General features: G+C 36.2%; 1 pseudogene; it reads right to left on the reverse strand.

Annotated features, from left to right (window-relative positions):
* Positions 1-348: 348 nt before the first annotated feature.
* LOC132633619 (nuclear transport factor 2-like) lies at positions 349-8,856 on the reverse strand (annotated as a pseudogene).
* Between the last annotated feature and the right edge of the window lie 6,673 nt (positions 8,857-15,529).

The raw sequence follows: 15,529 nt of genomic DNA on the forward strand, positions 1-15,529 counted from the left end.
TTTGACAGTGACTATAGTTCACATAAACTGAAACCTGAATAATTCGTGTAATTTAAGAGCCAAGTATCATCAAATGAATCATTGAATCACACGCGGAATTTACACACAAGAAATCCCAAACTCACAATGCTCTGATTCCAAAGCAGGGACGATTTTAGATATAAAAAACGGGTCACGTGAACACATGAACACTCAATTAAACTCGGTATACTATGTATATAATTTTAAAAATATATCTAATATTAATTGAAGAAAAACATGATCAAATGAAGCTAAGTGGTGCACTGATTAAATAATAGTTTGATACCTAAAGGTCTAGGGATCAAACACAACTTGCTCACTAAAATTTTCATTCGACTACACCCCAAGTAATGAAAGTGCCTTCCAATGGGTCAAATCTGCCATACTCAATTAGGCATAACAGCAAGAACGTCAATCGCAACTCGTCTCCAGATGTTTTCATTGTTCATCCCATGATAAATAATGCCCTACCTGGCAAGTACCACTACAAACATCTGTAGTGTGGACGGCGATCCAAATTGAAAAATAAAGTTTTAAACAATCCATCAAGATAGGAAATATATAAACAACAAGAAAGGTGAATCTTTCTACCAGAGGTCACATCAAGATAACAAGGTACATCATTGATGCTAAATTTACCCTTCTTTTTCTTTCCAGTCTTAGCTTCAGCAAAGAAGCAAAGCTAATTCTTGAGCAAATCACTCTTAGCATTCAACACAAGCCTTTCCCTATATATAATTGGATATAACATTAAGCGCTGCGAGTTACATTTTCTACCTGTGAAACACGAGTCACAGATCACCTACGCAAAAGTTTGTTAATGCCCGACATTACCCAAGTTGTCAAGGAAAAAAGGGGGAAAAAAGCTAGAACAAAAAATTAATGTCAGCCTCAACTCTGATTAAGTTGATATCACTACAGCAACAACATACCAAGCGTGATCCCACAAGTGGGGTTTGGGGAGAGTAGTGTGTATGCAGACCTTACCTCTACCTAGGCTGTTTCCGATAGACCCTCGGCTCAAAGGAAAGCTAAAACTGTTCCGCTGCTTGCACACTGGCAAATAAGGAAACTAGGTCAAAATTTACCACCAAAATTTATCGGGCCACACAAACTATGCTGTAGCAGACTGACTAGGGCCACCTTTCCGTCCCTCTCTCCCTCTTACTTGATAGCCTTCACCACCTCGTCCACCTTGACCCCTCCCTGAAAAATCACATGCTCCAAATTCATTTGTCCCATAACTCCGACCACCAAAGTTTCCGCGGCCCCTGAAATTGTCATTTCGAAACCCGCCTCTTCCAGGATGGAAACGGCCTCTCGCGCTACCAACTGTAACATAAAATAGGAAAACCAGGTTTATAATTTTATATGAAAAAGTCAAGGTCCAATCAACTCCTACACATTGATGGTATGAATAGATAGCAGAAGTTGATGTCTATGTGGACTCAGCATCCGAAACCTTTAAGGATAACACTCTTTTCACTTACCTCTAGTTGTAGTTCTCTTCATCTCAACAACAGCTTGACGACCCCCAATGGTAATGGGTGAAGCCCGAAGAAAAGAATTGTCACGGTAAAACAATGGAGACACGAATTTAACAGTTTTGAACCATAAACATGTTTCAAGTACTAGATAACAGAGAAGAATCATCCAAAACCCTGAGTATAAAGAATTAAAGATAACTAAAAGGATAAAAGAGAGAGAAAAGTTAACTTTCACACACATTATGCAACCTAATTTGCACATCCTGATCCTAGTTTAGGCAAAACTTCATTTAACCTTAAATGAAGTCCATGGCCTCAGAACAAGGATTAACTAATGCATGTCAACCCCAGTGGTACCAAACTCATCAGCTACCAATTAAATAATTCGTCATAATTTCATATGGTAAGCATGGGCGGCCCTACCCTATTAGGAGAGGGCACGTGACCCCCTCTGTTAACTGATGTATATATACCTTGAATATATATCATATATTTAAAAGGACCTCTCAAACATATCCGCCACACTTGGTCAGCGTGCCCTCAGGCCCTTGATCTCGGCTGCGCAACCCAAGTTTGAATCGTGTTGCAGCATACTTTTTTGCATTTTCGTTGATAATTGAAAAAAATACATGATAAAGGGTGTTGGTGGCGAGTTTTGAACTGGCAACCTATTGCCCAAACCACCAGTCCGGGGAACAAGTTTCATCCAGATATACCATTTAATATATATTTATATGTTAGTACAGCGGTTCTATGGGTGTTTTAATAAAATTTCAGACAAGGCGATGTTACGTGACATCTCTTCGACTAACATGCATCTACCTTTGGTGGTGCCCCGTCGTCTTCAAATCCTGGGTCCGCCTCTGATGGTAAGTCCGGAACATGCATAAGCAACAGATAATAGGCTTAAGTTGTCAACATCTCCTCAAGTCCAATGTCCAGAGAACACGAGCAAGAGAAACTAACACCACATGATTATAATACAAGGTCATTTATGATTCAGCAAGCTGACATCTGAGAGCTTCTTATGGTTGGGGAATTACAAATAGTACTGCAATGGAATACTAGCATTACTTAACCAATTGTGGCTCTATCGCAGTGATGATAGCAGAACTGCACGCTATATCAAGGTATGCACATGCTTTAGCCTTAAATAAACATCATATCCTTAGATTATAGCAACTTTATTGATATGGTGTAGCATGCTGCATGCACATTATTCTCCATCTATAGATGTAGATTTTAATCACTCCTCGAGCGTGCGGTCTGGTTTCACCTTTAGAAATATTCTCAATTTAATGTGTACCCCTACGTCACAGAAATAGGGGAATCTGGAAAAAACATCCAGTCGTTGTGTTTCTGTAGCAGCACCACAATTCTCAATCACTCATCAAAACATAATCTCATTTTTCCAACACAAAAAACCTACCAGTAATAAGGTGCTCTTAAATTTCAAAACCTTCTGGATAATATACCAAAAACGAAAAGGAAATGAAAAGTTGAAATATTTCACCACCTTCCACTCAACAGGTGAATAACTCTTCCCAGAGCTAAACATAAAAATGAAGATACACTTAAAATGAACAGCTCTGCATAAATATGATAAGAAAAGTGTTCCTACAGATTTTCATAGATACTGCAGGTCGTGATCAATTCTAGAGTAAAGAGAACGGATTTTTACAGTTTAAAGTAAGTGAGACACGATTCCAACACTCTGCTTCATCCAGATTAGGCGTCACTTGATTCTCAATATTAGATGATACCTTGATCAACTCTTTTGTAGATTATAGATAAGCCAATATTTTTTTCTTGTTACAGTTAACCAACATGTTAAGTGCCACTTATACAAATAAGGCTTAATGCATATGCGGCCCACTAAACTTGTCCTTTTTTTTTTTTTTTCATTTTGGCACCTCAACTAACTGTTCCTATTAAACTCTTGAACTTGGTCTCAAGTGTGTCTATCAAACAGTTGCTATTTCGACAAATAACCATTATATGCTGAACAGCACCCATTTCAAAATCTGGCATGTCATTAACCATTATTTTCCAAATATAACTAACTTCAAATCCGGCATGTCATTGACCATGTACATTCACTCTTTATGGTGATCAAGGGTCCATGATGCATCTTCTTGAAGAGACTAATGAGGCAACATATCATATACTACCAAGTCTAGGAAACACATTCTAAATTCTAGAAGAAGATAGCCTGTGCAATGATATTTCAGGGGGCACAAACCTGTATGGCGCCGTGCATAGAGCTCTCATCTTCAAATTCAACAAAGCCAAAGCAGAATCCTTGTTGCTGCAGAAAAGGGAATAAGTGGACACATATCAACGATCTGTAGGAGTCAATGAACCAAGATGAATATAATGCGTGCTGAACCAACCCTATTACTTCTAACTTGTACACCTCCTTGCTTAGTAGGCCCATATCTCTTAAATTCAGCCTCAAGTTGGGATACAGTAACATCTAGAGGCAAATTGCGGACATAAATGGGGTGTCCCCCAGCTGCAAGTATTGAAATTAAGTAAATTAGATGACAATGTGCTCTTAATGAGACTGTAAACAATGAGAAAACAGAAGCAGAGAAGCATGCAAGTAGATCAAATAATCCAACATCTGGATCAAACACAAAATGCATCTACTTATCGTGCTCCTTCATTTGCTCAAAATCAAAGATGAACAACCCTAATCCATTTTTTGTCACATATAGATGCGTCCATCACAAGAGTTCTCCAAGATGGTAGTAATGAGTATATTCAGACAAGTTTCAAGAAAATGTACCTTCATCTTCAGTATGATTAGTTTCAGGTACATTAGTTCCACTAGGGCCAGCAGTAGGATTTGATGCTTCAGGAGCTAGAGTTTGTGCTACTGCAGCAACTGGCTGCTTTACAGCCTTCAGAGGAGCCGTTCCGGAAGTATTAGTGGGTACATAGATTTTGGTTGGCCCTTTCTTTGTTTGTGAACTGACAATTGATGCATATGACTTCTTTGGAGCATCCTCTTGGGCAACAGAATTAGCTGATTCTGTATTTGCAGGGTTCTGGTCCTCATTGAAATGGGATTCAATTTCCACGACAATCTCTCTTCCATCACCAACTTGTCTTCCATCTTCCAAAGAGTCATTGGATTTTTCCTCAACGTGTTGAACTTCTTCTGCATATGAGCCAGCTTGGCCGAGATTTGGAGGATCAGCCACATGAGTAGGTTCTGGAATCAAAATGAAAATAGTAAAAGATTTAAGAGATGCAAGAACAAGTACAGTTGTCAAATTAGAAAATATACCCAACCTGGATCAGGGGTCAAAACCTCTGACTGCACATCCTCAGTTACATTAATCATTTCTGAGACGGTATCAATCTCATTTTCTTCTACATACCTAAAAACATCATTCAAAACATAATAATTCTTGTCCCCTGTGGGGCAAGGAAAAATGTCTGGGTGAATTTCCTTCTCAAGTTATCCTTTCCGGTTAAGCATCCAGTTACCAAAATAATCAACCCATCCTTATGGGATTCCTGTACATCAGCAGTCTTTATTTCTGCCTTGTAGTTCTTGTAGTCCAATGAACATATCATATCATTGATATTCTGCTCAAACATCAAGAAAAGAGATAATGTTTTAAATATTGGAAGATAGTATTCAATTTATCACCTTATTATGACATTCTTGCTAATGCTTCTTTAATTAATACCTCTAAACAGGATTTTTTTTAAAAGTTGCAACGAAGAAAAAATAAAGGAAATACTCTTTTGTCATGCTACTAATCATGTAAGCAATTTAGCAACACTTTAAGTGACAAACCCCAAAATGGAAGACAAACTTCTATGAGAAACTTAAGTGACAACACTTTCAGTATTGCACAATGAGTTGGTTTAAGGCAATAGACATGAGGAAGGCATTTCTAGACCAAGGGAATTCTCCCTAGTCTCAAATAAATTCCTTGAAATCTCTATATGTTGTAGATGGGAGATGCTTAACATCATTTCTTAAGCTCTGACAGGGATTTCTAACTTCGGGACCGCAACAGTTCCTCTCGGTCATATTCTGTCACATTACAGAGCGGACAGCATGATAACCAAAATGAAATTTTTTGAATGGGATCTTTAGATTCTATTACTCGTTATTGTCATGATGTCATCACAAATACTTTGGAAGCTATGACTTCAATTCATGCTGTCCACTCTGTAATATGACAGAATATGCTGTCCCATTCAAAAAAATTCATGTCTCTAAAATGATGATACCTGTCCTTCCAATAGAAGAAAATCAACATGCCAACTAATTTCATCATGCATGCCAACTAATTTGTTTGTTATGCCGAGGGTCTACCGGAAACAGCCTCCCTACCTCGGGTAGGAGTATGGTCTGTGTACACTCTACCCTCCCCAGACCCCACTTTGTGGGATTTCACTGGGTACGTTGTTGTTGTTGTTGCATGTTCTTTTACAAACAATAGTGCACATTTATCAGTATTCTGCTCTTTTTTCTAATAGCTACTGAACATTTAGTTGAAACCTCAATAACAACCGTTTTACATTGCTTGGTTCATTTTCCAGGAAAGTAATAAGCTTAGCTCGTGAGCAGCATCAAAAGGTTTCCAAACCCAAACCAAAAACCAACTAAATGGACCATTTGGTTTCCACACCACAATTGGAAAACAGCCAAAAAAGTTGGTTCGGGGTTGGTTTTTAATTCCTACAAATTAAAAATCAGCCTCCCTTTACATTTAGGTCCCCAATTTCTAACCAAATTTCTTTTGCTGACCGACTGTTTGGACCTTATAGCAGGAAACTCTCCCTTTTTTCTTTTCCCACAGTTTTGGTCCCATATAGCAGATACTAACATTTTTCCTTTTGGCTTTCGAGAATTTGGGAATAAGTCTAGTAGCAAATAACATTTACTCAGATTCTTCTCTGTAACGAAATTCTCTATAATGTTTTAGGGTTAACCATATTCAAAAGAACAAGTTCTGAAAACATTTTTTATGACCGATAAACCTGTCGTTTCTCTCTCCGAACTCAATGGATGATGGGCCACCTTCCACCCTTTTTTACCTAAATACTAAACCCAGTTGACAACAGAATTTAAACTCATGACGCGTGTAGCCGTGCACCGTATGGCCATGTTGTACTACCTTTGCCATTGTACCAAGCCATTGAGGGCCTGTTCTCAAAACCAATTCCAATACTACCCAACCACAAATATGTTCTCTGAAAACACAACCTAAAATCAATTTTGAGACCAAATCCATATACAGCCTTCTAGGACCCCACCAAGTGGTAACTTCAAGTCTTCAACCTTGGTTTCAAGTTCATGAACAAAATGCTCCCAGACTTTGTCAAATCAGAAGTAATTTTTGGTGTTAGTAAGCACATCTCCTTTACAACATCAACTAAGTGCCCATTTCGAACAAGTATGCCTTCAATGTCAAGTACCCCTTTCAATTTTCTCAAACAAGAAGTAAAAGATGTTATAGGAAAATATTGGTATTGTCTTCTTTTATTTTGATAGGTAAACAGTTGGTGCCATCTATTTGTACATTCGGAAGAAAGACATCTTTCTACAATGAATCAACAATCACTCAGAATTTCCCAAATTAAAATATTTGGGAATAACCAAATGCTTTCAGGCCTTTTCAATCAGCATCCTAAAATTAGTGAATCTTGTGCTAGTATGACCAAAGTATCCACCTCAAGTCCAGGGGAAAGATAGAAGACTCCGTCTACATCCAGAAATCAGACGGTGTGTTTTTTCTTTTTGATAAGCAACATTTTGAAAGAACAGAACTCGGTTATTTCAATTCATCAAAAAATGAATAAAATCCTCTTTGACCACACAGAAGCAGGCAATTAAGCATCAAAATCTGAAAGATCTACGTATCAGTTACAGTACCCACAGCTGAATTTCAGGGGCCAAAAATGTCCAAGCTTTCAAATATCTGTAAATCTGCTATTTACTGAAGGAGATCTAGGGTAACATAAGGGGCCTTTGGTCATGAGCAAGTATATGGAAAATTATTTCGGAAAGAAAAGAAATGAATACCAAACAAATCCAGCAAATACAACATTTATAGACTGTAATTACTGTGCACTGCAAGGTGCCAGTTCTTGAAATCATATTTCTTTCATATCTCCCACAAGGCGTAGGATTTTTACTTGTCTCTTACATAGTGATTGGAGTATGGATTTTGCAGAATATACTTTTGGAAATGGGAACTGGTTGAAGCTCATTTGAATCGGTAGGTAAATATACTACCAGATCACAAATTGTGCTTTCAAGTGAAAAACGAAATTATAATCCATGACTAGTTGGATAACAATTTAAACTACTCCTGCTTCTTTTCTGATTGTTTATGTTTGTTTGTTTGTTTGTTTGTTGCCAAAAGCATATTGCATGGTTCTCCAAGAATAGATCTCCAACATCAACCACTAACTCTTCACAATCATGACCTCTGCAAACATCTTAAAAAGTGGTTTTATTTGTTAACATTGTTGTTTTTAAGAGGGAACGGAATCTATCATGAAGAATCCGGGATGAAGACATAGATCCGCAATGTGAAAGAGGTAATAGAGTGTCATCTGCAATGTTAACAGAATCTTCGATAGGTAAAGAAAGGAGACAGAAAGCTAAACATCCTTTTTATTTCGCGCGAGAAGGGAAGCGCTTTTGGGGTGCTGACAGTACTCCTTAGGATGGTTTAAGGTGACAAGAAGACCACATCATGCTCAATCAAATGATAGACACTGACTACGATTTGAATTGTCTCCCCAGCTCAATGGAAAGATACCCCATTCTACACTTCATCAAGACGAAAAATATGTCTTCTATATTCCTCCAAATACCATTTATCTTTCCCTACCGACCAACAAAACAACGAGATAAGCATGACTTAGGAGATGAGAAACTTGGTCATCAATAACTTCTAGGATTTTTCGCTTTGGGATCAATGACAGATAGATCGTTAGACTTAGTTGATATTTCCGTTTGCACAATACCTTTCCAGCACATTACATATAACAGCAGTAAAAAACCAATTCTACTTATACCCACTTTCATTGTTGTCACGGATGACATCAAGCCATTAGAATCTGGGCGACTCAAGACACTCGAATCCTGGTAGAATCGGTTTACTAACTCTGGGTAATGGTACTGAAGATGATAATACTGCTCAACAAAAGTTTTTCGAACAACTTGTAGAGAAGGTGGAGCTGCGGCTTGCATGGCCATTCTGTAGAAATTCAACGAGATGGTTGTCACTGTAGTCATTATTTGCGCAATAAAAAAAACAACAGCTGCAAACATCAGTATAGCACTATAGCTTGCACAAGAACTACCAGTGACAACCATGGAGCAAAGGAAAAAGAAAACCAAAAATGGCCAGAATCTGACATACGGGAAACATTGCTATGGGTCGGGAAATCAAACATGAAAACAAACCTGGGCTAACTTTGTCAGTTGTATGACGCTAGAGGCTAGACGCTAGGACACCACAAACAGTGTATACAAAATTAATGTTTGTACAACCTACATCTTGAGGGTTTTCATTTGGCAAAAGAAAAGGTTAAGTACTAATATAGCCTTATTAAGCCTCACAAATCAAAATATAATACTCCCTCCGTTCCATTTTAAATGAGGGTATTTGACTGGACACGAAATTTAATACACGTGGAAGACTTTTAAAACTTGTGGTCTAAAACAAGTCTTGGATGTTTGTGTGGTTCTAAATCATTTCATTAGGTAAAAAGGGAATTTTAAAGTTATATATTTCTAAATATAAAAAGGTGTCATTTTTTTTTGGACTGACTAAAAAGGAAAGTGTATTTTAATTGCCAAAAAAAAAGGGGGGAATAGTGTCATATAAAATGGGACGGAGGAAGTATACATATATTTTTTTTGAAAAGAGGGAGTATACATATATATTAAGCCCTATATAACAAATATATTAAGCCCTACATAACAAATACTGAGACAAGCACATCCTCCTTAAGCAGATTATTGCCGGAATAAAAAACAACAATGTCAGGTAAAACCGTTAGTGACTTAGAAGTCAACATCCAGACTAATGGTCCGGACACCATTATAATAAATAAAATAAAATAAGCAAATGTACTCTGCAAACCCTGGGTCGATTTAATCTCTTTGCTCGTTCAACAAACTTATTACAACATCTCAAGTCCTCAGAATTCTCAGGAAATTACCATCTGTAACAAACCTATAGCATGCAAGCTAATCAACTAAAAGCAACAAGATATGGTGGTCATCCACAATAGGTAATACCAGGAAGCCTAAACATGTTATAATAAACTCACAAGGCTGACAATATGAGGGAGAGTAACTAAAGCGGAAAGAACCCTCCACTTTCAGCTTTAAGGTTGTGGTCGATCGGGTCGCGAAAGGAGCAAAATAACCATATCAAAAAATGAAGTTTGCAAGGACAAGGGAAAATGCATGCTTTGGACAGCATTAATAGAGAGGAGTCATAGATGTTATGAGCTTTTGTAGACTTCTGTCACCAGACTTACATTGGACGATAAATTTATGCTAACTAAAAAGGGAATTATGAATAAATACAGAGTGCACTCACATCACCATTGCACCCCGGGGTTCGAAGCGTGACTTCACATTAACACTTAAAACCCCTTTGGAGACATCAATGAAGATGTCAAGGAATGCCATTCCAAATTTTCCATGACATACTGGAACAAGCACTAGGAATTCTTCTCCATTATACAGGTCAACCAAAACAGGAAAACTCACAAGAGGAAACCAAGGAAGTTTCCATGACTCCAATTTCTTAAGATATTGTGATTTATACCATTTTTGTTGGACAAAATCATACGCATACAAGAATAGGTCATTGGTGAACCAATACAACTTTGAGTTGCTTGCCACAGGCCTTACATTGGCCACCACATGGGTTAATAATATATCACTTTCTCCTCCTAGAGTCACAAAGTGGGGATGAATTTCGGTTCTGAAACTATCCTCACGGACGTCGTAAAATGCTAAACGGCCATCAATATAGTCGATGCATACTACAACTTTTCCATTTTCCATGAGGGCACAAGTTTCACTTGTAATGTTACCAATAAAAGTATTGAGATTCAACGCGACGAAATGCCAAGTTTTGGTTTCAAGATTATAAACTTCACCGTAGTGTCTCTCATCGAACACTTCCTCGTGTTGAGATGAGACCTGGCAATTTAGGCCGCTTAGTAAACAAATCCTTTTCCCATCATCCAGGGGAACCATACATGGATTGCACAAGGGAAGTTTCTTCGTGGATACTGTTTCCCAGGTAGAGGGGTCGGGGCTTGTGATGATGTTGTGCCTTTTTAATTCCAGAGAGATTATATTTTCAGGTGCTTGTAAATCTCTCTTCTTGAAGACTCCACCAGTCCAGTAGATGTGGTCACCTAGTCAGCAGTCAGGATTCGAACTCGCGTCCTCAGCGAGAGTTTGCACACCCTTAGCCATTGGGCTATCCTTCTTTTCTATGTCAAGGTTGTTCATTACTAGTATATATTCACAAAGTTCTATATTTAATATAGGCATCCGACAATTTTTTCCGACGAAGGGTGTTCATATGACCACCCTTGAATAGGTGTGGCTCCGCCCCTGCACCTAGTCTCCATCATTTTCGGACTCAATTACGGCAACCGCATAAATTTTCTTCTCATTACGACTCTAAATCGATGCAATAACACAAAGACTTGGATTTCCACGGACTGGAACCGTGGACATATACCTTCCAAGCCCTTTGCTTTGCCGCCATTCAAATTTATGGAATTCAATTGAGTTGCAATGAGAAACAGCGAGTCCTGTCTAGGCTTATAAAGAAGAAATTTTTAGGCAGTTTTTTTTTTTTTTTGTATTAAAAAACTATCTTTTTTTTTTCTTTCCCTCTTACTTCTTATTCTTCTTCCTGCTTTTTCCCTCCAACTCCACTGATCTTGAGCTTCACATTTTTCCGCAACTCCATCTCCATAAAACTTTTGAATGCAGCTTTGGGATTGGAAAAAACAAATTCATGAGCCAAAATTTTACTATTTTAGCTGAAGAACAGTTGTAACCTAGAAGCCCTAATTTTTTTTTCTTATTTTGATTTATTTCGAGTTCAAAATGGTATTTTTAATGTGATGTTCTGAGTTTACAGTCATGACGAAGTCCTAATTTTTTGATTCTGATTGTTTATTGATTCCTATTTTATGTTCATGGCCAAGCCCTAATTCTTTTTATTATGATTTTTTTTTTCAAGTTCCATTGTGTTTTGCATTTCTTATTTGTAGAGTTTATAGTCATGGTGACAACTAGGTCATTGATCTGGATTCTGATGAAGGTGAAGTTGAAGCCCCAAAAAATAAATAAGTAAAGAAGTTAAATAATAAGAAACGAGCAAATAAGTTAAATTATAGAGGAATCCTGCTAATTTTCAGATCTTCTCTTCACTGTTTTGTTCACAGTTTCATTATTATTTTTTCTTTCTCGAATTTTAAATTTATGCTAAAACTCTTTTGCATTTATTTTAGTCACATTGTATAGGGAATAATATTATACAGGTAACAAAGTTTGATAGGTTAGCTTATACAAATTTGTTAGAGTAGATTCCTTTTGCTATGTATATATACGTGCACTGTACATAATGAAAACATTTGTTTCATTTCTAGCAATCTATAACGACTAAACTTCAACGACAAATTCTAAGTAAAATTGTTTTAGTAATTGGTTAAGATCGTTTCATTAACATGAAAACAATATTAACCAAGAGGGATGTTGATGAACATTCTGATTCAATAATTTACATAGAGTCGCTCACATTTATTTTGATATAAAAGTAACTCACATTTATTTTGATCAAAATATAACCTTTCTTCACCCATTCAACTTTTCTTGCTTGAGTTAGTGCCTTTCGAACTAATTACATATTAGTAGTATTCAACCGTTAAAAAGAAGTACATAACAAATTTGGAAAATAACTATTGAAATCAAATACAAATTTATTTTTCAGATTTGTGTAAGAAAATAGACCAATACATATTTTTGCGGTTAGTAAAACCAATCATGTTCCTTTCTCGGTTCCATATTCTTGACAAAATAAGAACCCATACCATTTTTATTTATTTATTTGCGTAAATTGTCATTGTAAGTTGATTAAAATTACGTATTTGAATAAAAAAGTAATCTCAAATACATGAAAATATAAAAAAGAACACTTAGATAACATATTCTCGTGATCTAATTAAAACGGAAAAATGAGTTAAGTCTATGGGAAGCATTTCTCTGGATCAGTCATATGCTTGGTCAGTTTTAAACATGCTAACTTTGCATTTGTTTAGATTTTGGTGACTGAGTCCCGGATCTTGAATTTGTAGAGATCAATCTGTGCTCTATATTAGCACTGAGAGTTGGACTACACCGTAATTTTCATGGTCAACGACTCAACGATCTAAATAATAGTCCTTTCATAGGTCAATTACAAAAGTAACTATAGAATATCCAGCACCAACATCATGTCTCAAATTCACACACGCAAAATGGAGCATTAATGTTAATCAAAATACTTAACACTTATTTCTTGAATCAACTATATATCTGAATACTCTCAAGTAGATACGGGCCTCTATCTAAACATTTTAGTCTATAGTAAATGTGTCTCACTCTGCAGACATTAACAATTTACAATTAAGAGCTTGAGACCTTGAGTTGATTAGATACTCTATAGATCTATTTAGCTTCCACTTTCATACCTTATTGGTGAGTCTCTTCTGGTTCGCATGAATAAATCAAACAGTCTGCAATTGGAGTTATACTTAAATGATTGGCATAAGCGGAAATGAATGTGAAACAAATATCTACAATCAAATTCACAAGTGCAATTTAAAACCCCCAAACAAAACTACTATTAAGATTTCACATATCCTGTCAAATTAAGATTTACCTATTCTCGCCTCACTATAACAAAATCATGAACATACATGTTCACTGCGTCGTTATGACTTATGAACCTGCATCTCCGAAGTTATCATATCAGACAAAAACCCAAAAATAAAATAATTTCTATAATTGCTCCCAAAATGCTGCTGGAAAATTGATACATTCTTGGCCTCCATTTATAGTATGGTGGGTTATATCATGTATGAGGGAAGACGGGACATATTTATGGATACATATTTGTGAACAGACGTTACATACTGCAGGAATAGCAAAATCCATTACAAGGTATTTAGAGCACCCATTAATTACAGGTTATTATGGAGCTTTTACAATCTAACGTGAAAGAAACGTTTTGATATGATAAATGTACCAGTAAAGCACATTAGGATGCAATAATTGAGTTAATGAGTACTGTAATTAATTTTTTATTTTGCAGATTTTTTGGACATCAAATAGGGAGAAAAGTGCAAAAAAAAAAATGAAAAAAAAATAAATAGGAATGGTAGCCATAGAGATGTGTCACATCACCTTGTTTATGCCTAACTTTATTATATATATAGATTCCCAACAATCATGATACTGTAGTCACAAATATGGTTTAATTGATTACCAAATAGCGAGATTGGATTAAATTTAGGTAGGTTAAATGGGTCGGATTAATAAATGGATGGGTTAACAACCTGACCATTTTTTGTGCGGAATGCCCTTCAAAGGCACTAGTCTTTAATTTTTATCCCTTAAATTGCTGGTCTTTAATTTTTGTCCCTCGCTAAAAACCCCTTGGTTACGGGTTTGAACACCCGCTTAATCAAAAATTGGAAAAAAAAAATCGCAAGGCAAAGTTTTGCCTCAAACTCTACCTAATCACGTACAGTTTTGCTACCTTCAGGTAGAGTTTGAGGCAAATTATGCCTTAAAGCAGAGTTTGAAACTCTGCCTTAAGGTAGAGCTTTACCTTTAGGCATGGCAAAACTCTACCTTAACGCCAATTTTTTTTATTTTTGCAGCAATTTTTTTTTTATTCAGTTGAATTTTTGCAAAACTCTACCTTAAGGTCTAACTTTGTTACGAAACTCTGCCTTGCAGTTTTTTTTTTTTACTGAGCCGGAATTTGAATCCCAAACCTCATGGTATGAGGCGAAGGAAAAAAAATTAAAGACCACCAATTTGAGGGCCAAAAATTAAAGACCAGTGCCTTTGAAGGCCAATCGTGCAAATGACCCCAACCTGACCAAAAGTTGCTCAGGCTGAGTTGGGTTTGGGTATGATGACTGAATAATAAATTATAGTCTGTCTTGTCCATCTCTTACCTCCGTTTTAATTTCCTAGTTATTGTTTTGGAAAAAGCTTAGCTTGTTTCCAAGATAACATTGGTCAAGAATGTCAAGACTTACTGTTCGTCTATTATAGTTATAATCAATCTTAGGCGAATCATATTTTCATGAACTAATTTTACCATTTAACTTCTAAAAATTTCCGTATTTTATAGATGAACGAAAATTTCAGCACACCCTATAGGGTGAATTAGCCACTTCTATTCATACAATGCATTAAATTAAACATATCTAAGAATTGAGTTAGTACAAATATGAGAAATATATGTTGAGTCAAGCTTCGTAATGATTACTAATAATGACACTCCACCTATAAATAGATAAGTTATACACACTTAAATTACAATTAAGCTTTTACGCTATCAATGTAATTTCATCTGTTGTAGCATGTTACTTATCATTTATTCTAAGTTATCGATTAATATTACTATTAAACAAAGTTACATACTAATTACATGCAATTATATGTTAATTGTTAAGTCATAACTTGAATGTGTAAATATTTTAAACATAGTTAGTGTGTAGACTTCATAGTGAAGGACAGGGCAACAATCAAGTCAGTTAAATACCCTTCGTTCGAAATATAAAGTATTATGAACAACTAGTAGCAAGATAGAAAAAAAAGAAAAAGAAAAAAAGGCTCTCCATGGTCTACTCAGTTCCAATGGGGCAAATAATAAGTTACTATAAAGAGGATATTTTCCAATGGATAAAATGCAGACTGAAAATAATTGAAAATA

Source organism: Lycium barbarum, chromosome 3, assembly GCF_019175385.1.
Source record: "Lycium barbarum isolate Lr01 chromosome 3, ASM1917538v2, whole genome shotgun sequence".
NCBI classification, from domain to species: Eukaryota; Viridiplantae; Streptophyta; class Magnoliopsida; order Solanales; family Solanaceae; genus Lycium; species Lycium barbarum.